This window comes from Montipora capricornis, chromosome 3 (genome assembly GCF_036669925.1).
Source record: "Montipora capricornis isolate CH-2021 chromosome 3, ASM3666992v2, whole genome shotgun sequence".
Taxonomy (NCBI): domain Eukaryota; kingdom Metazoa; phylum Cnidaria; class Anthozoa; order Scleractinia; family Acroporidae; genus Montipora; species Montipora capricornis.
The window spans coordinates 58368967-58391466 of NC_090885.1; the positions used below are offsets into that span (position 1 = coordinate 58368967).

A 22500-nucleotide genomic window follows, 5' to 3' on the forward strand; every position below is an offset into this window, starting at 1 on the left:
TGTCCTTCCATTTTGGGTGTTGATTAAGGTGTTTTGGTGTAATGAAGTGCCACCTAAAATGTATCGTTCATGATGTGGTAAAATTATCATATTAGTTTAAATACATGTAAATAAGATGGTAGAAAAAACGAAAGCGGATTAGAAAGGTTTTAGAGGAGTCGTATTATTGGGCCGGAGGGCAGAGACAGGACAGTTTAATTTTAAGACACAATTAGCAGAAGCCAGCCAAACGTACAACGGCAAAACTCTTTTTTTCCGTGGTGGTAATTATGAGACAATTGAGAGAAATGTTTCAAGGGTGGGAAATTATATAATGCAGTGTCCTTAAGTGTTATTAATATAGCTCAATGTTCACAAACTAGTGGCGGATCCGGGGGAAGAGGCCCGGAGGGCCCAGTCCCCCTCCCTTATTTTTGCATGTTAAGAGTAGAGCCATTTTAAAATGTTTTGAATATTTTGCAGACAGCAACACCAAAAACGAGAACGCTTCCCCCCTCCCCTCCCCCTACCCTCTTCCCTGGATCCGCCAGTGCAAACTGATAATGACTCATTTAGGTGCTCGAATTTGATTTGAGGTTGTCCATATAAAATCGTTGCACATTCTAAAGGTCTTTACCTTGTTCTCTAAATCTATCTTAGTAATAATAAAATGTGACAATGTTGAGATGTCAGTGTAATTATTGTTCGTGTGTTTCTTGTTGTAAGCGTATTGGCTTACATGAAAGACGGTCGTACGATGACGTCATAACCAAGCATCGATGGGTTACCACATTTTCTTAACCATCGTGGTCCGCGGAAGGCGCGCGGATTTCCGCTATAATAAGTACTAATATAACAATAGTTACAGTATTGCTTATTATTTGGTAAGAAAGTCAGTAAAACCATTTTTCTCTCATTTTAACATATCGATAAACTATATTAAAATCACTCCTTAAATATTGTCTACTTTTTATTAGAACATCTAAAAAAACCCGAAAAGCTATTTAAGCCTCTGCTCTCGTTTATGAGAAAACATGTAGGTTTGGCGGAACTAAGTAGCGTTCTTACATCTAGGAAGTATCGTTACCACATTCGTGCTACCGTTCAGAATGATCGGTGAACCGACAATAGCTGGCTGCACCGTTCGTCCACTATTTTTTTGAATTCCATTTACTCTCTGTACTTCTATTACGCTGTTAAAAACGGATCGACTCCTGCGCATATTTCAAGCCAGGTCTCGGCTGACCGCCGGCAACAGCTTTCTCGTAAGTAACAAGGAGAATATTGCTTTATAGAAAGTTATTCCTAGAGATATTCAGGCCTTGCAGTTTCGAATATTATGGCGCATTGCCTATGCGCGGTTCTAGTTAGAGAGTTGAGACAGTCTAGTTACTGACAGTGATTTGCGTCAGGTGGCTTCTCGATAAACAGTAAAATTTAGAGTGGTCTGGGAAATACTATATGCAAATTTAGAGCCATTTTGTATGCATTCAGGAATCCCATCTGTTCAAGTGAATGGTGGTCCCAACATGGAACTCTGTGAAATGGCTAATAAAACATGACGCCGGTTAGAATAATACTATTTATTGATATCAGTTGGAAATCAAGGTAGCCGTAAACCACTCAAATAACAGACCGCACATACAAACGAGGTCATTTCTTTATCAAAGGACGATGAGGAAATTGGTCAGACGCTTTGCCCAGCTTTTGGAGAGATGGCCGAAAATTCAACTGATAGCTGAGAAAATTTAAGTTATAGTTAGCTGAGATGGATAAATTTCCTCTGAATATCTTGTGGATATCACTCACAAACAGGCCACTCTTAGCACAGTTCACTCTCCGGATGGGAACATTGCTAACCGATACTAAGCTTGCGTTACAAGAGTTGCGTAGCTGTAACTGTTGCCAGTAAAATCCCGTTGTCAGCCGAATTGAATAGAAGTAAGCGGCTAACTCAATGTTGCACCTAATTCAAACCCTTTGGGAATTCTTAGTTTGCACTCACGTGAATAGACGGTCATGTTGGTGTACAAAACAAAAGGAAAATGTCTCTCGCGTTTTGCAATAGAGCCAAATTCCCAAAGGACTTTCATGTTATTGTTCAGTAGACCAACATGGCCGCCAATGACGTCAGGTGCAAGCCAAGGATAAAACGTTTTGATCCACGTATTTCCATTTAATTTAAATATGAGTGTTTCATTACCATGCAAATACAATACATAAAGAATCTTATGCATATAATGCATGTAATGAGGGTCAGACGTTTGTTCATAAGCTCCCTAATTTTTCTCTTTTGCCTCCTCGTATCATACTGTTTTTGCAATGCTAAGCATGAAGGACTGTTTTTAACTGATGGTTGGATCTCTGGAAAGGATTTTCTGCAGGAAGTTGGCTTGGTTTCGCCTTTAAGGAGGATTTTGGATAGCTCATGGCCGACTATTCCTTTGGAAACGGCATTTCTACTGAACAAAGGGATCAAAGGAAACAATCACAGTAACAATGCACAATTGTCTTCAGCGTCATGGATTGTGAACTTGTTTTCAACACACATCCTACACTCTTCTCCATGGAATTTTTAAAGATGTGGGAAGACAAAAAGATCCAAACGGAAGAATGTTATATTATCTTAACTGTCCTGAACGGAGTGTGTACCCGTGGGAGACTTCTGTTGTAGTTAGTAGTAAATTAGAAAGGAATCCGGAGGTTTTAATGTTCCGAATAAACCTCTTGCATATGTGGTCCCTGCATGCAGTAAGGGTTGTAACTCCTGCGGTTCACATGGCCTCATCATAGGGTACACCTGGGAATATGACTGCCAGCGCCCTTTTCTGGATCGACTCAATCGCGTCCTCTAGGGACAATGGGATGTTTGCCCATGCTGGTACAGCGTATTCAAGGATGCTTCGTATAAGGCTAATATATACTTTAACAATGTCGCCCTTGGAAACACAGGCTTTCTTGAGAATGCAGATGGCGTACAACTGTTTGTTGGCCCTTTTAGAAATGTAATGCACATGTGCATTCTATGTCAGGTCGTGGGATAGCATTATGCCCAGGATATTGTACGAATGCACTCTCTCAATGCATGTCCCCATGATGTCAAGGGGTACTAGTGGGAACGGGGTATACTGAAGGGGGTTAATAACCATTTCCTTGCACTTCTTCGGGTTGAGTCTCGTACCTGTTTGTGCAGCATACCTGCCAATGTTACCAGCTATGATGAGGAGATAGCTGGGGCTCACACGTGGAAGCAGCTCCAACACAGACGTGTCATCCACGTATTTAACACGTGTCGGCCATTCTGAAGCCAAATTGTTGACCAAATTGCGAAGAGGAGAGGAACTAGTTTAGTCCCCTGCGGTATACCTCCGTGGGGCTTAACACTGGGGGCAATGTGCCCGCGATCTTTACTTGCTGGGATCTTTGAGAGAGGAAAGAACAATCCAGTTGATTAGTAGCTGGTTAACACCGAGGGTTTTGAGCTCACATAGGATGACGTTGTGATCTACTAAATCGAAACGCTTGGAGAAGTCCGCGAAGAACACCCTTGCGTATATCTCCCCTCTTTCTAACGCCGAGAAATTGTTATGCAGGAGATACACCAGGGCATGCGTGGTTGATTTGCATTAAATTTGCAATTAATAAGTCTAAACGGTCGTTCATCACCAACGCACTCTCTTCCAAACGACCTAAGGAAGTTTGGAGAATCACTCATCGTATTTTCCATCCTAGCCCCAAACCTCTTAAAGCGGATCCGGGTAGACTGAACGAATTCTTTATTAAAACCAATGAAAGGACACTAGCCACCAAATCAGATGAAAGATCGGACCAAGAGAAAATGAGGGGACAGAGAGGGAGGCTCAGGGCGTTAGCCGGGATATGTCATGTCCACGAAAGTTATTTTTAGACGAGCGGAAGTCTGTCTTCCGAGACGTTTGCACACAGTCTTGCCTCGCTCTCAGGTTCTTAGTTAAAAGAGAAAATGGCGGCGCACGTGGAAGGGTGACGAATATTTATATCCATTCAAACATAAGACCGAGGTTGTCCTGCATGCGGACGTCTCAGAAGACAGACTTCCGCTAGTAAAAAGACTCGTCTAAAAATAACTTTCGTGGACATGACATATCCCAAGGACTGGACCGGGAGCCTCCCTCTCTGTCCCCTCATTTTCTCTTGATCAGACCTAATAGAACTTGTACACTCCTTTTCAGAGAAGCCAATGCCTTTCTGCTCTTCTTTTAAATTGCATTGTGTCTCGAGACAAGAGGTGGATCAAGAAATCAGTAAAATTCGTTCTGACACGTCAACTGGCATGGATCAGATACCGGTGAGGTTTGTGAAACTGGCAAAGGATTACATCTCTGGCCCTATAACACATATAATCAACAGATGCATTGTGACATCGAGTTTTCCCAAGCTATGGAAGATAGCAAGAATTTCTCCGATTCCCAAGATTAATGAACCTCGATGTGGTGCTGATGACCGTCCTGTGTCTATCCTTTCAACGCTGTCTAAAGTGTTTGAACGCTTAGTGCTCCACCATTTTATTGAATATATAAACGAGGAAGCTCTTCTTGGTCCAACCATCTCGGGGTTCCACAAAGGACATTCCACTACCAGTGTTCTATTAGGAATTCGCGATGCCCTGATACGAGCGTCAAGCAGAGGGGAGGTGACATTAATGATCTGTGCAGACTACAGCAAAGCATTCGACAACATCCAATTCAAATCTGTCCTTACTAAGATGCACAACCTCGGTTTCTCTAATAAATTCTTACTATGGATGGTTAACTACCTTACTGATCGCAGACAGATGGTGCAAATTGTGATGACAGAAAATCGGACATGACTACAGTTGAATTCGGCGTCCCGCAAGGTTCCATTCTTGGACAAGTTATTTTTAATCTCTACGTCACTGATCTTCACAAGGAATTACAGTACGGTGACTGTTATCAGTCTGAAGGACTATTCTAATAACTGTAATCTGGCCTTGAACCCAACCAAAACAAACTGGATGCTTATCTCTACACCTCAGATGGCGCGTTATCATAGTTTAGAAGAACGGGATCTTCCTATCGTTTGCAGGGACTCTTCGCTAAAGAGAATTTCTTGTACTAGGCTATTGGGCGTCCACATTGATCAACACTTCTCATGGAACACACACGTGGAGTCTCTCTAAAGTACGTCATATGGGACTCTATCCGTTCTGCGGAGGCTCAAAACCTTGCGCCCTTCCACGTCAGGAAACACCTCGCAGAGAGCCTAGTTCTCTCACACCTGAACTATGCCTGCACGGTATTTCATCCCTTGCCTGTTTATCACGAAAAGCGTCTCCAACGTCTACAGAATGTGTGTGCTGGCTTTTTCACAAGAACACTTTGCAGATCTCGAGGGTATTATTAAGTTAAACTGGTTACCAGTTAAAGAAAACGTTGAATTCAACATTCTCAAACTCGCTCATAAATCATTATACTACAAAAATAGCTTTCCTGAGTATCTGAAATTGAGTCTGCATCAAGTAACTGCTTATAATTTAAGATCATCAACAGCACCCGTATTCTCTATTCCTAAAGAATCAGGAACCTTTCAGCACTCGGCGGCAACGCTGTTCAATAGACTCCCGATAGTAACAAGAAACATTTCAGATCATATTTTTCTTTGCCGCAGTGCTAAGTATCAGTTTTGAATGCACATAATCATCATTGTGTATTTTAATATTCATTGATAAGTTACATTTTTTAATTCATTATGGTTATTATGTTTTTAATCATATTATAGGTTACTTAGTTTAGTATTTTTACATAAGAAGAGCCTCTTAATTGTCGGAATCTCTCTATCTATCTATCTATCTATCTATCTATCTATCTATCTATCTATCTATCTATCTCAATCCCGGAAGATTTGAATTTTGGGTGCAACATTGAGTTAGCCGATAAGATCTATCCTTGTTTACCTAGGTTAAATTGATGATCCTCCTTTTACCTAGGTTGAATACGCACTCATTGAATTGACGAAACTTTTTTGTTGCGTAAATTTAGCCTAGAGAAAAAATTAGGGTCAGGTTAGGATTCAATTTGGTTTGGGTTATTATACGAGGATATAAATTGACTTATTATACAGAAGTAAAATAATGAAAGGAAGTGTGTTGGGTTGAGCACTTTCGTCGTTGTGGTGTAGTGGTGAACACACAGGACTACAGATCGAATACCGGTAAATGCGCAAAACAGTTCTTTGGTCCCATATTATCTTCTAATGTTGAGACTGAAGGGATAACTGTATGACTACAGAACCAGAAGCTCATGACCTTGAAGCGTTTAACTCCGGTTCAGAACTGGGGCTTTTCCTTATTTTCCTTATTTGGATGTAACGTAGCTCGTGCACTTTCCTGCGCGTGCTGCATCGATCTTATTTTTGTCCATATTTAGGCATAAAATTGGTGGCCTTAAAATCCCCAACTTTGTCCCAAGGAAAAGGGTTGCAAGTTACACGCTTCAAGGTCATGTGCCTCTGTACAGAAACCAGTAAGATGATACGGAACATTCAGAACATTATGAAGATATGTTGAGATGCGTAAGACAGACAGAGCTTGGAGAAGGTAAAGGCGTTTTCAATCCTTTTGGGGATGGGGTAGTTCATATTCAACCTAGACAAAATGACTCAGAGGATCACCAATTTAACTTTGGAACCTTGGATTCAACCTGAAAACGGATTTTACCGACAAGCGTAACCACCAATTAGGCCCGACAGGCCTAGAGGTGAAGTAAAATTTCTTTCGCAAGCGTATTTTGAAAGGCTCGTGACGAACGGTCCTGGCTTTGAGTGAATTACCTTATTGGTACTAATTTTCACGGCCACCTAATTTCGCGAAAAAGGGTCTGCATATTTCGCGGATCTTTATTTTCGCGATTTTGATGCAAAATTATTTATTTAATTAGGGAATTCATTTTCGCGAAAATGAAAAAAAAAACATCAACTCATAAAACCAAACTATAGAAACGTATTAACCGCATCGTGTGCCTTAGGTATAGTCCAAGACATTATCCTCATGCTTAACGTTCTTTGCAATTGTATAATACATATTTACATTGTAGCCGTGAATAAGACTAGAGCTATGTGTACCATTGGCATAAAGGGAGATCCGTTTGTCCATCTAAGAGGCCAGAGATCCCGGCTTTCTCCTTTCCTTTCGCGATGTGTCGCACATCAACAGGACTACTCATGATCAGGTGGTTGTAAAGGTCCACCAACCAGACGGCATTAAGTGGTTTTAGGACTGTTAGTCGCAGATCCACATTAATATCAGTGCTGTCCCCTCCCGATTCTATCTGCTGCTTTACCTCGTCCGAGTACCATGTCGTAAACTTGTCCTTCATAAATTTCTTCTAGTTGACGGTGAGGTCCAGAGGCTGAAAGAAGTTGGTCATGTTGTCGGGCACAGACAAAATCGCAATATTTAGCGATGCCAATTTCGTCAAGACCTTAGCGGTTTTTTGGCCTCTAAACGCATCCCAGATCAGAAGAGCTTTTTGAATTGGTGCCACTTTGAGCTCTTTTTTTTCCTCCCGACATAACGGACAATTACTTTATCCATCAAGGTTAGAGTTTCATCTTCATTAGAGTAATGTTCCGGACTCAGGTATATTTTAAAATATATGGAGTGGGTCACTTGTTAATTAGTGTAAAACGTCCAGGGGTGGTCTATCTGGAGAACCATGCGTGCAAAAGGCTTCTAGCTCAGCCATGGTAAACGACTGCCCAAAGTAAGTTTAGTTATTAGTGTTGTTGCCATGGCACCCAATGACGTGACCAATTAACAACCCACTTCCGGTTTAGGATTTAAGTCTTCTGCAGACAGGGAACGACGGTACTTTATCAAACGTTTATTGCATAGTCTTACTACTTACCCAAGTACCATACCCAATACAATTGGAATGCATGTCCAGGTCACGTGATCAAAGAAATGTCACTAATGTAAATTTATACATACTAATTAAACAGACTTTCAGCACGGTTTGACAGCCGTTCCAATTACATTGGGTACGGTTCTTGGGTAGGTAGTAACACTACAGAACAAAACGTTGATAAAGCAACGTTTTTCCCTGTCTGCAAAAGCTTTCAAAATTAAACCGGAAGTGGTCTGTGTATAGGTCACGTGACATATTTCAAGTAAAACAAAAATCTTAAGTTATCTGTTAAGTGGGGATGTAGCCTGTCACCAAGTTTTGTCCAAACTGTGAGAGCCATTTTGAAGATTGACCACCCCCTCACTCTTTGACTGCTGATTGGATGACCTAGTCCTATATATACCTGAGGATTCTGGGAAATCGCAAATCCTCTTGGGAGTTTAAAACCTCTGGGTTGGCTGGGTGCTGTTTTCCCTTGGTATATGACTTGCATGGGTAAGAATTCTCCCGATAAAGTGATAACAAAGGTGAGAGTGATGCTTCTCTTATTAGTCAGACCTTTAATTGGAACTGACAATGAGTTTCTTGCAGCCATTGGCATTCTTCTGACGGAAACGTACGAGCAAGTAGTTTGATCGGCATTTAACACTAACTCAGGAGGAATCTTGCTAATGTCAGTGAGAAATGTAAGTTTACATTCTTCAAACATCCCTCTGGGAAATGGAGGACGAGTGGTTGTTCCAGCTCGGCGAGTAAAATTACAGCGCCTATAAATGGACTCCACCCAGGTCACTGTAGGCTCATATTATCTTAAATATGGCGTCTTATTACTATCAACAAGCGCCAGCTTTGATGCCTTCACGACACAGAAATTAACAACTCCACCTCTTCTTCTAATGCTCTTAAGAAGAGAGATTAATTTACTGTCCAGTTCACGGAGTATTGGTGGCCGCCAACGGGTGTCACTCGGGATAGCAATGACAGTCGCGTCTGTTTTACCTTTTTTCTTCTCATCGCGTAGTCTCTTCCCATACGCCCGCTTGAAAGTTCTTAGAGTGCTTTCCTTTAATGTTGGGAGTTCCTCCTTGAAGTGATTGATGGCTTTCGAATTACCATTCTCTCTGGCATGTATCCCAATCTCGGCGCGCGTTTCAGCCGAATAGTGTTGGTATCTTCCACGTTTTCTTGCTGCTGAAGTGGCCAAGGAACCTTCAGTCGAGTGAGGATTCACCAAGCTCGCAACGGACAATTCCACTGTATGATATTCCGCATTGCCCAAACACGTGCTTTCTTGGCTGGGAAAGTAGGCCGAAACAGCATGCTAAATTTCTTCAGAGGCACCAGAATTGTTTGGATTTTCCGTTACTTTTTTCTTTTGAATCGTGAAAGCGCAACGAAACAAGGACATTTTACCAAATAAACTTAAAGCAAATTGTGTGCCCGGAAAGGAGCGGGGGGGGGGGGGGGGAAAACCGTGTAAAAAGGACGGGGGTGCTCGTCGGAAAAAATTGAAAAGACCCCCTTAGAGGTACCATTATCCTGTGTTCTGGACATGGCATGAAATTTTTTTCTTCCCTAAGGAGTACCAAACGGATAGCTTTTAATTGGACATTGCAACCGAGTACAAGGAGGATTGGAAATACCTGTACAAGTTACAGCTGAGATTGATCTTAAAGAAAGGAAAAAGGCAATACTTGACTTCATTAACAGATTGTCGTTTCAAATTACGGAAAGAACCCGGAATAGATCGATGGTCATTTCAATGACTGTAACAAAGATTTGCTCAAAGGACTTGAAGATGACGATAGCGATACAGATGAAGAGGTTCAAAGCAACACAGATATTGATATTTGACTGTTAAACTGTTGTTTATCATCTGTAGGCATGCCATAGAGCTTTTACACATTATACACAATACGAAGACATGTGTTTCTTCATTAACCTAGACTCTCCATGAAGCGTACACAGAAGGCACTGAATTCTGTGGTATTGAACTGCAGCGTTCCAGTTAATTATTTCAAGTGGGGATCATTAAGACCATTTCAGGGGTCACCCAGACGTCGTGCTAGTCGAGGCCCTTTGGCTCACACGTTCACACGTTTAAATATTTTGTAACGTCCTTTCCCATTTTGAGGTCTTTTAGGCTTTTGAGCTTTGGTAATAAATTCAGTTTAAAGATAAGAAAGCACGCTCTTGAGTAGAATTCACTCGTTTCTTCTTTAAATAAATAGACTGCAAAAAACTAACTGCAAATTGCTCTGACGGACGTCTTCCTGCATGTCATGCATGTCTTGCAGGTAAACTAAACAAACGTTTAGTGCACACAGTAAGGAAGGTCTGAAGATGTCGCTTCCGCTTCATAATTCCTCTTCTTTTCAGTCTAATCTGATGCCAGGTCAAAACACTTTTTGGCTTTACGTTTGCACCAAAAAGTACCGTAAAAGCTGGGGGTTAACAGTAATAGACAAGCCAAAGCCAGATCAGTGAAGAAAAATCGAATCGAATTCTCATCGAAAGATTAATGACAATCGATCGTAAGAAAGCGAAAATTTGTGCGGTCTCTGATTTTTATGAATCAAGGGAAAGGTCATGATATTCTGTCAAAAGGAAGAAATTGATCACGTGCTAGGCAATCATAAAGGTGCACGGGATCACTTTGTGTCAACTGAATGAGCTACGGGAAAGAATGTTAATCGTTTGTCATTTTCAGAGTAAAACAACGTACTTTTTAGCCAAGAAACTTACGTCTTTGGTTTTTTAATTTTGTTGTAATATTTAACTGAATATTTACATTTCATCTGTTGGGTTGTCGGGTTTCTGAGAAACGTATCTATTTTGACTTCAGGGTGAATTATTAACACAATCATGAGGCTGAGCGGCCATGTACCGCGCGCGTCTAAGTGAGCAGCTAAAGGTGATTTGACCAAAACATGATCCGTCTTCATAATGCTAAAAATGACATCCAATGGTGGATAGCTCATGCAAAGAACTCCAAAGGGAGATTAAGCCATGGGAATGCTACTATAACTTTGTACACTGATGAGTCAAATCAGGGTTGGGCGCTACCACAAGCCAGGAAAATACAGGAGGTCGTTGGTTCCCAAAGGAGAAACTCATGCATATTAATGCAAAAGAACTTTTAGCCATTCAATTTGGTCTTCAGTCGTTTTTCAGTGACTGCAGACATAGCCTTATTAAAGTCTTCACTGACAGCACAACTGCAGTATCTTATCTGCGTAATATGGGCGGTTCCCATTCCACTCCCTGCAATGACATCTCTACGAAAATTTGGTTGCGGTATAAAGTAAGGGATCTGTGTCTCACAGTAGCTCACATCCCAGGGTCAGAGAATACGATAGCAGATAAGGCCTTAAGGATCTTTAATGATGCCTCAGAATGGCAGCTCGACAAGACATGCTTTGATAACTTGGCGAAAATGTTTGGCTATCCAGACATTGATATGTTTAGTTCTAAACTCAATTTCCAAGTTAAATGTTGTCTCCTGGGAACCTGACCCTAATGCTTCATATGCTGTAAATGCCTTTACACTGGACTGGGGTGAATATTTCAGCTATATTTTTCCTCCCTTTAGTGTCATCCCCCAAGTACTTCAGAAGATAGAGGAAGATCAAGCGAAAGGGTCGTTAATAGTACCTCAGTGGGAGACTCAGGCCTGGTACCCGAAATTTACCAGATTTCTTGTGGCCAGACCAGTGCTATTGCCTCAGGCTTCCAACATTGTCAATTTACCGTTCAACCCAGAGACGAAACATCCCTGTGGAAGAAACTGCGTTTGATGGGATGTCTGCTATCAGGAAATCCCTGGCAAACCAAGGCATTTCGAACCGAGCTCAAGCAATCATCCTTGACCCATGGAGATCAGGTACGAAAAAACAGTACGAAGTTTATCTCAGAAAGTGGAACCTCTTTGCAAGTAAAGGAGGTGTTGATCCCGTTCAGCCACCTGTGAGTAAAGTACTTGACTTCCTTACTGAACTTTACGACTCTGGTCTTGGATACAGCGCGCTTAACACTGCAAGGTGTGCCCTGTCAACAACTATTACCCTATTGGACGGAACCATGACAATTGGTTCACACCCTTTGATTAAAAGGTTTATTAAAGCAGCTTTTCAGACAAGACCAGCTTTCCCTAGGTATCAGACTACATGGGATACTTCTGTGGTATTAAATTTTCTGAAGGAATGGCATCCTTTGAATACCTTGACCCTTCAGCACCTGACCTTCCATTTACTTATGTTATGCGCCCTTACAACAGGTCAAAGGTGCCAATCCTTTCACTTTATGAGCTTATCGTCAATGCAGAAATCTGAGTCATCATTTACATTTGTCATCGACCATCTTGTTAAGAGTTCTGCACCTGGCCAACCTCAACCAGTACTAGTTCTACCACAGTTTTCTGCAGACTCACGCTTGTGCGTTGTTACTACTCTTGGGGAATACCTTCGACGTACAGCTCCCCTTAGGGGGAACGAAGACAGGTTGTTCAGAACTTATATCTCCTCATATAAAGGTGTAAGCATAGACACCATTGGACGGTGGGTTAAAACTGTTATGGCCCTGGCGGGCATTGATGTGTCCAAGTTCAAAGCTCACCGTACCAGAATGGCTTCTTCCAGTAAAGCCAAGGCTTGCCACGTCCCCATATCATCTATTATGAAAGCTTCCAGTTGGAGAAGTGCTGATGTCTTCAGCAAGTTTTACAACAAGCCTGTTGCGGTTGAGTGTACGAGTTTCGGGGAAGCTATTTTGCGTGATGCAGATGATTAGTAACGGACAGTGGTTACTGCTTTTCAGAGATTGGTTTTCATATGCTACACTTTATTATCCTAGTTTTGGATACATCTGGTGGTAACAGTTTCAGTGTGACTTTGCTGTGTTATGGCTATTTCTCATTGTTGCCATCTCTAAGTTCATGTTTGCCTTGACAGGCATGTTTGAATAAAGTTGCACTTACTTCATATATGTGGTGTATCTCGTGTCCACATGTCTTTCAAGTCTCATGGAATCTCTGCAACAGATGACGGATAGAATTATTGATTAAACGAGACTTACCTGGAAGTTGAAGTTTGATCGGGATTCTATCCGTCCATCTGTAGAGCAGAGATTACATGACAACGCGCATGTGCTAAGCCGACCAATCTTAAACATCGAGAGTCCATATGAACCAAACATGCGGAGAAGAAAGGGATGGGTAAAACATCCTGGGAGGGCATGTAATCTCTGCTCTACAGATGGACTGATAGGATCCCGATCAAACTACAACTTCCAGATAAGTCTCGTTTAATCATTAATTTTTTACTATCTGAATTGTTGAAAAATGTTCGTGATAAAGGAGCTATGTCACGCAAATTATATAATTTCATGACACTCAAAATTCGCAAAAATAATTCCTGTCTCCTTGCACATTACATTTCAACCTACGTATGCAAATTTATCAAGCTGAAATGTTACACATCATGATGAATTCATAAAGGCCACCTTTTCCAGCGAAAAATTAATTCAAATAATTCTTGGCTGTCACATTTCCAAATATTTTTTTACCTGAAGACTGTGCAGAGTTGAGTACAAATAAACACAAATAGCCATACAACAGAGATCACAGATCCACTTAATGTTCTATTCCTTCTCTGTCTTTGTAGAACCCATACGTTCCCAGAGAATTTTCCATTTGGTGTGTACATAACACCTCACTTGATAAAATATTAGAAATACAGCTCACTTTGATTACGGCTCGACGGGCGAAACTGTTGTCGAAGTCCATGATTTCAGATATTTATTTTCCACCGCCTGTGTTGTTTATCCAATTGACGCTCCATTCTTGAGCTCCATAAAAGGCATATATTTTTTAAAAGATCCACCAAAACACCATTTGTGTTTTAATGATTTCGACGCCATTGTAGGTTAATTAAATATTCTACTGTGTCCATCAGAGAAATCTGCGCATTTCTCCTACCCCCTGAAACCCATGAAAATACGCGCTGAAGACTCTATGCACAAAGACACCACTAGGGAAGTGAAAGGAAATACTTTTCCCGACACGGAAACGGAGAAATGAAGAGCAGATTCCGACTGGGTTTGGCAATCAAGTCATTAAGAAAACAAGAAATAAAGGAGGTCATTAAATTTCGCGACATTAAAGTTCTCGGGAATGTTTTTCGCCTCGCTTTTAAATCGCGAAACTCGCGAAATTAAAGCGACGCGAAAATATGTACTAACAAGGTAAGTGGATATTTTAAACTAAAAAAAACTGAGATCTGTCAAAACTTAACTGATGATTAGAATTGGCCAAAATGTTAACTGTCAGCTGAGAAATGGCAAAAATTTTAATTAATATACCGGTAAGTGCACGGTACGAATGCCGGTAAGTGCACAATATACAGTTCTTTGGTCCCTTACTATGTTGTAATGTTGAGACTGAAGGGATAACTGTATGAACAGAGAACTAGAAGCTCATGACCTTGAAACGTTTAACTCTGGTTCAGAGCTGGGGTTTTTTGAGTTTAAAAATTTCCTTATTTGGATATAACGTAGCTCGTATATTTTCCTTCCTATGCTACGCCGTATGTGACAAAATATCAAGTCCGCTAAAAATAAAACAAGTCACACCATTTATAATCAAGTTGCCAACAATTAGCATCAATTTGTTTGTTGACCAAATTAAATTCCTCGCAATTTATGTCACTTCTCTTGTTGTGCAATTCATGTATTCAAGGCCCGCGCATCGAATGTCAAGCTCGATAATTTCAATTCAAGATGCTTGTTTTATAAATCAAGAAGGGAGAGAATACCTTTTGATCAATTCTATTTTCGAGGGGGACTGAACACCTGTGGCAAAATGATTAAACGCGAGTAAATCTGAGCGAGACAGTGACCGCTGAAAGTATCGAGGATCTTGGTCTACAGGCGAATCTTTCACTAAGCCCAAGCATAGGAATACTCGTTCCTCGCATGTCGCTATAACTTCACCCAGTTCCCGAAGTTGTGAAGAGTAACTCGCTCAGAGACCCAATTGCGAATGATCAGCAAAATGAAGCACATCTACAACAAGCAGTTTGAGTAACCAATATAATCCACCAGAAAATTATGGCTACAAAAACTGACAACAGGAAACATTAGGGAGTTTAAGAAACCAAGAAGGCTACGGCGACGAAAACGCTGTTAGGCGGGCTGGCCCGGTAAAAGGGATGAAGTGTTTATATGGACGATTTCAGCCAGGTTTACCGGGATGAATTTTAGGAATTTGTTTACGTGTCTTGTAACCGTCAAAGTCACGCATGGGGTACCTGGTGAATTTTCTTGCTTTGACGTTCGAAACGAAAGGTTCATTTTAGCGCTAGCAAGTACGGAATGGCATTTTAAAACAAAAGATGCAAAAATAATCCTGTGATTATGCAAATCCGACTACGTTTTCAAGGCAACCCACACGTCATGAGAATTTTTCAGCCTGGCTTGCCGAGATCTCCGTAGCTCAGACCGGGATCTCGGCAAGTGGGTCAGCCCGCCTTCTGATATAAACGAACCGAAATTTTACTAAATAAAAACAGGCATGAGCCGAGATCTTGGCAAAGGGGGCCTAGCCGGACTGGCTCGCCTCATATATTGAAACAGGTGATATTACTGTTTTTTGGTGTTGTCGTTGCCGTAGCAGTCGTCATTTCTTAAACTCCCTATTGGGACGATAAACGGGTTGCCCGCCATTACTGGTACAGTTCCCCTCGAAAATAGAATTGATCAAAAGCTATTCTCTCCCTTCTTGATTTATAAAACAAGCATCTTGAATTGCAATTATCGAGCTTGAGACATTCGATGCGCGGGCCTTGAATACATGAATTGCACAACAAGAGAAGTGACATAAATTGCGAGGAATTTGATTTGGTCAACAAACAAACTGATTCTAATTGTTGTCAACTTGAGTGTTAATTGTGCAAGTTGTTTTATTTTTTAGCGGACTTGATATTTTGTCACGTACGGCGTAGCATACCTTCCCGTGCAACTTCGATCTTGATATTATTTTTGTCCATATTTGGGTATAATATTGGTGTCCTAAAATCACCAGCTTTGTTCCAAGAAAAGGAGTTGCAACGGTTACACGCTTCAAGGTCATGTGCCTCTGTATAGAAACCAGTAAGATGATATGGAACATTCAGACTAATAAGAAGATATGTTGAGACGCATAAGACAGAGCGTGCGGAAGGTAAAGTGTTTTCAATCCTTTTGGGGGTGGGGGAGGGCATATTCAACCCGGGCAAAATGAGGATCACCAATTTAACCAGAGAACGGATTTTTACCGACATCATAACCACCAATTATCTCCCCGACAGGCATATCGGTGAAGCAAAATTTCTTTCGCAAGCGCATTTTGAAAGCCTCTTGACGAAAGGTCATGGCTTTGAGTGAATTAGTGGAATTTTAAAACTAAAAAAACTGAGATCTGTCAAAACAGTACTTAACTAATACTGACAATTGGCCAAAAGCTTAACTGTCAGCTGAGAAATGGCAGAAAATTTAACTGATATCTGAAATTACAGTAGACTTCACGTTGTATATGATAAAGTAGCCGAGGTGAAATGTGTGGATAACAATGATTGAAAAAAAAGAAAAACACACCTTTCAAAATACTTCGCCAAAATGCACCTTAGCTCGATACTTCAATCGACCTCTTTTAAATTAGCTTGTACGCTTGATTTTCCCATTTCAGACCGAGTGCTGATGTAGTCAATGGAATTCTCCTTTTGTTTTTTCGTAAGTTATTTGCACATAAGCACGTGCATAAGACAACATTTGAAAGGAACTTTTCTCTGAGTAACATCACGTGGCTTGAATTGGAAAACAAAACGTACAAGCTAAAGAGGTCAATTTTTTTGTTATTTCACACTCAGCAGAATATCGGATTTTTCCGAGTTTCCATTTTATGCACGATATCATCCATGTAGTTCTCACATTACTCGATTAGAAAACAAAAATTTAATTATTTAAATAATCATTGAGGATTACAGTCTTGCCTAAACAGATATATATTATAATTAAAACATAGGTATGAAGAACTTCTCTGGTTCAGCAGCTGAATATTTTCTTATTTACAATCACGTCTCATTTGCTGAGCGTAAAACTGAGCTGGAGCTGGAGCTGGTGTGCAAGAGAACCGGAGGAATTGACATTTTGTACAAACATCTTGAATACAGCTTTAAGTAAGATGGTCCAGTAATGTCGCCAGGTGGACAGTGGAAATGATAATGAAAAAAACGTTTGCCTGACAAAGATGCTCTTAAGTACAAATACTAGCTAGTTTTATGTTTAAATTTCTTGGCAACCGAAAAAACTGGTAGAGCAAAATAACCGTGTATTTTGTTTCGAGTCTTTTTTTAATTTTTGCTTTTTCAAGTTTTTACTTTAAAGCATTCATGATTTTACTGGGGTGTATATCACAATTTATACCGAGTGAACAGAATAAGGACGCCGCTTTTTTGAAAGAACTTTGAGGATGAGATCGGAATCAAAATTCAGAGAAAATGAAAGGCTGACAGTCTGTTAACACTGGGGTTAAAAAGGGATCTTGCTTACAATTTTTCTCCCGGTATTAGGAGTACAGGCAAACTTGCGACGAATAGTTGATTACTTTTTCCCCCAGAAGCAACACAGAATCTATCAGGCGATTAATGGGCAGCAAAGTTGAAATGTTGGCCTTGATGGCATTCACGGTGTATAACATGTAACTGCCATCTTGAAACATTAAGGGAAAAGGGATTTTATGCCGTGACCTGTGGGCTCCGCTCTATGACAGCGTATTCCCAGAAAACTATACTAGCCTGTGGACTTCTCAGAAAAGCGGATTATGCTTGATAGTTTCCACAGAAATGTCCAGTTTTACACAATTTATAGCCTCGCTGTATTATTTGGCAAGTACCATTGGTTGGACATAGGGATGTTTGTAAACAGGCAATGAAAGAAAATATTTTTACTAGTTAATTGAGTTTGAGTTCTTTTTTTCCGAGAAACTGGTCTCTCATTCCTGAAAAATTCCTTGAAATGAAGACAACGGAAGTGAAATGTTTAATTCTCAGAAATCGTTTTCTTCTTTCGCTGATTGGTGGGTTTTTTTCAAATTAGAATTTTGCATTCAATTGTTTGCCATACCATGAAGCTATAAAAGACAAATATTTAGCTCAATGTGATTGAATGTAGATACTTTTTTGTCTGTTAATTCTGTAATGGAGAATATGAAAGACAGCCTATTTTAACTGGACAGGTGAGTCCAATTTTTAATTTCAGTGATAATCCTTGGTCCGAATATAGAAAGGAATTATCTATGTTATGTAATGCGGACGGGAGGTAGTCGCCAGTAACTTAATGTCGTTTAATATCAGAAATTGTGATGCAGGCACTATTTTTCTATCGAAAAACGTGACGATATCATTGCTTCGTTTCGATTCGTATTAATTTTTAAAAGAGGCACAGATACGATTGAAGAGCAAAAGAAGACTTCGCCAGTTATTAAGTGATCACATCACAGGCCGTACAAAGAGGAATTAAAACCATTTGAGCACGATCCAGAATTTAGTGATGTCGAGAGGCAGTTGAGCCATGATAAGACTTCTTTGCTGACTCGAAAAACTGCATGAAAGGTGAAACAGTCATTTGTTTGGGTGCACTGAAGAAAAGGCTTCGGCGGTTAATAGGTTAATGTTCATTATTTTCGCTTATGAACACTAAAGGGTTGTTAAACGACCAACCACCGCCATATTTGCTGTTTCGTGACGGGAAGTTTCCGATCGAATATGATTTAGGTGGTGTACTCTTCCGTCAGTCAGCTTCAATCACAAGACAGATAATAGTGGAACATCCTAGCCGACCGAAGCCAAATATTACTTGTGTGCAAATCCGGAATGGCAGAATCTTAGCTTCCCTACTGGAGGCATTCCAACAGCCCTTGAAACAACTTACCCTAGCGTGGCTACATCAACGTACTCGATCAGTTTTCACTTTTATTTAGGAGACCAAATAGGCTTTGGTCAATAGCTTTGGTTGAAAAGATAGCATTTCAGAACCTGCTACTAAACGTTTGGGCACTGGTCTCGAGGAAATGCAGTCTCACCATGAATTAAAATTATCTTGATTCGCAGTCGACTTCGGTGTTACATCTCTGAAGTGGCACAGTCACAGATTATCCGGTGGTTTCCACATTCAAATTCAGCAGGTCGTAGCTCAATTCATTTTGTCAAGAAACAGTGCGCAAAGTATTATTCTGTATAACTGAAACCGTGATAACCTTTTGCAATTTTCTTTTGCTATTAATCGGCGACACTGTGCGAAGAAATTTGGTTCGCCTTTCTTTGTGAACTTTTAGTCGGTAACTCTCACACCAAACTGCTTTCACTTAGTTTGTACCAACTTGTTACTCTTAATTTATCTAATCACTTAAATTTTAACTGTTTGCATTCCAGATAGAACTAAATTTTCGTTTTAGGGATTTGCAACAACTGCATGCAATAGCAACTGAGCTGATTAGTGAACCTTTGATGTTGCAAGTGTGACAGTAACTTGTTTCATGATGAACTTCACTTTTGTCATTACACGTACACGATGTTGAGAGCTCCAAGCTTTACAGAATTCGAAGTGTAAGTCCCATCATTCCTTGTCATTTTTTTGTTGAGCATTGTACAAAGTGTCTTATTGATCACTGTGCCAGATTTAAATGTAGCTACTAGAAATGTAAACCGTGTTTAGTCCATTAAAGATATAGAAGGACTCGAAATATGCCAATTAAGGTTTAAAACGTTCGCTTGCTGATAATTGTAACATCTGTCAACTAAGAATTTAAGACACTGATATGTCATCTTCGTGATTTTAACGGGAAAGTTAAGTATTTTATAGAAAATCCTATCAATATCAATTGATAGGATTTATTGATAGGATTATTTCAATTGATTACTCCCTGCAATCATTTGCTTAACTTATGAAAATACTGTATGGGATTTATTTTGTTTTCAAGCTAGAATATCTCTGGGATTGGAAGTGAACGGCTCTTTAGCCTTATTTTCTTCAAAACAGAAAAATCCATCCGCTTCGACACTTTGAAATGTATTTCAAACAAGTACTATTTAACTCAGCCACGATTGCCTTTGAAATCGCAAACCAAAGGTTTTAAATTAACAATATGCGATAGTATTGTAGTTTGACTTTTTGGGCGTTTCAAGTGCATGAAAACTAAAAACCAACCAGTGTATGTTTTCTTAAAGAACCGGCGAAGGCGTGCAGCAATTCCTAGAAATGAGTGGACCGGAAAGAAGGAAGTGAATTCTGAGAAACGGTTCTTGACTTGACACAGTGGATTGATTAGGAGCTTGTCTGTAAGTAATACAACCGTGATGCAAGTATGATTCCATTGATGTTCCTGTTTTATTTCTTGCGACATGCAACTCTTCAACGTTGTATAATTTACAACGTGAATTATTTGTGGTATCTTAGCAAGCACGTATTGATTTAAAAAAAACGTATTAAATCAAGTAAGATTTGATATTTTCTACCGGAAATACTTACTAGATGCTTTTTATTCAAACCTTATCCAGCTTTGTAGAGTTTTTTTCGTGATTTTTTCTTGGTCTCATTACAAGGAGTTTAAGTAATTACGACAGCTACAGCAATAACAACGCCACAAAGCAAGAATGTTACTGGTTTAAAAAGGAAACTGAATAATCGTGCTGCACGTGCGGCATGCATTTCGTCTAGTCAGTGCATTTCAAGTTTGCCGTACTCCACAAAACAGCAACGCGAAAGCACCAAACTTTGGAGAGGTTTTGACGATAACGCGAGCGTACAACAACGAAGTAGTCATTTTCTATCTTTACTTTAATACTGTTCGTACCCATCCAGTTACAGGATAGTTCGCTCGGTGTGATGTACAACGTGAACAATATACACTTAATGTATGGTCTCGAGGGAAACAGTTAGTTTTGTTTTCCCGAGAGTCCTCATGTTTCCCGAGACGAAGTCGAGGGAAACATCAGGACTCGAGGGAAAACAAAACTAACTATTTTCCCGAGGGACCAGACATTAAGTGCTTTGTTATATAATTAGACTTTTCCTGCAACAATCGCAGCAAAACATCAGGAGCGGGCAACAACTGCGGAACTGCATCCTGGTTGGGATACATTTCAATTTGATCAGGGCCATGTGACAAAGAATCAACCAATCACAGTGCTCGTTTTGTTGAGCGAAAGTCTCGCTAGATATCGCGACTTGATACTAAAAATAACGTAAGTCGTATTTTGAAGTGTCGTTTTCGTTGACGTTGCCGTCGCCCTTGCTTAAACGTCATCGCTGCCATGTTGTTGGACGAAAACAAAAGATCTCTCATTATCTCTTTTGGTTCGTCCACCAGCAAGTGTACATTGTAGCATTGTTATCTGTGTCTCAAGAGATCGGTTGCAACCACCTATTGTCCATTTTCGTACCGTACTGCACCTGTGAAATTCCCAGATCTACAAAAGTTCTAAAGAACTTTGCACCCCCTTGCACCAAGAAATTTAATGGGAGTAAAAGAAATCACTTCAGAACGATCAGTGGAAACACCAAGTTCCGTTTGCCATTTTTCTAAGATGATGATTTTTAGTCCATAGTGTGTAACCCTAAAACCCAATTGTTTGAAAAGCTGTTTTGATGAAATGCGAATCACATTCTCAACAAGCCCCTAAGTTCTTTTTTCCGGCGGTTTCTTTAATTTTTAGTTAAAGCTTCGAATTCGGAGAACCCCAACCAATCTTATCCATAACTACAGCTGACATAAAAATTTGGACGTCTTACATGAGCAGAAAAGGAAGAGTAATACCCAGTAATACGGGCAAGATTTTTCTTGCAACTTGTCGCGCAAAAATGTTGCTTTACAAGTTGAGGTAGTTTGTTGCGCGTATTACCACCTTCTTACGAATCAAATTTTTATGTTGCAAAAAGTAGACGTTGCTTTTAATTTTTGCAACATGAAAATTTGTTGCGCAAGAAGGTGGCAATACGCGCAACAAGCCATCTCAACTTGCAACACAACATTGTAGCGCGACAAGTTGCACGAAAAATGTTGTCAGTATTACTGGGCCTTGAGGGTGCTTTGTTCTCATTGTAGCTCACGGAAAACTCAAGCATTGCAGGTTTAATTACTCATTTTTTTTGTTTAAGGCGCTGTTACACTGTAGAATTCTTCGTGCAACTCAATGTCCCTCAACGCCATTGCGAGACAAGTTGCACGAATCATTGCCCAATGTAACATATCCCTTGCAACGGCTAAAAACGTTGCGAGACCAGTTGCAGAAATCGTTGCAGAAAGTAGAATTGAGTTCTACTTTCCTCAACGGTTGCAACGAATTTTTTAAGCATTGCTCAGTTTAACATCTGCCCTGGAAACTGGTGTCGCAATGGTTTGCGGCACCAACCAATGAAAATATTCCTCAGTTTAACCTCATGTGATCATCGAAACGCGACAAGCTGCATGAAACGTTGCTCTAGTCAATGTAACACCCGTAAAACAACTTGTTTCGTGGTGTGAGAACGTTTGTAGAAATTGTGTTGCGAAACAATTTGCACGAAAAATTGCACAATGTTAGAGCGC

At 40.3% G+C, this 22500-nt stretch overlaps 2 protein-coding genes across 5 annotated transcripts in view; both read left to right on the forward strand.

Annotated features, from left to right (window-relative positions):
* Positions 1-823, forward strand: part of LOC138043496 (NFX1-type zinc finger-containing protein 1-like) — a 60413-nt gene extending 59590 nt beyond the window's left edge. The window contains exon 16 of the mRNA XM_068889791.1: positions 1-823. This exon is cut by the window's left edge and continues 1481 nt beyond it. The gene's annotated coding sequence lies outside the window, so the exon portion shown is untranslated.
* A 16346-nt stretch (positions 824-17169) lies between these two features.
* Positions 17170-22500, forward strand: part of LOC138043495 (NFX1-type zinc finger-containing protein 1-like) — a 45075-nt gene continuing 39744 nt past the window's right edge. Inside the window, exons 1-3 of one of the 4 annotated variants that reach the window (XM_068889787.1) lie at positions 17170-18150; positions 19346-19519; positions 20141-20251. The gene's annotated coding sequence lies outside the window, so the exon portion shown is untranslated. The remainder of the gene's footprint in view (positions 18151-19345; positions 19520-20140; positions 20252-22500) is intronic. The other 3 variants (XM_068889788.1, XM_068889789.1, XM_068889790.1) reach the window with 3 other exon arrangements.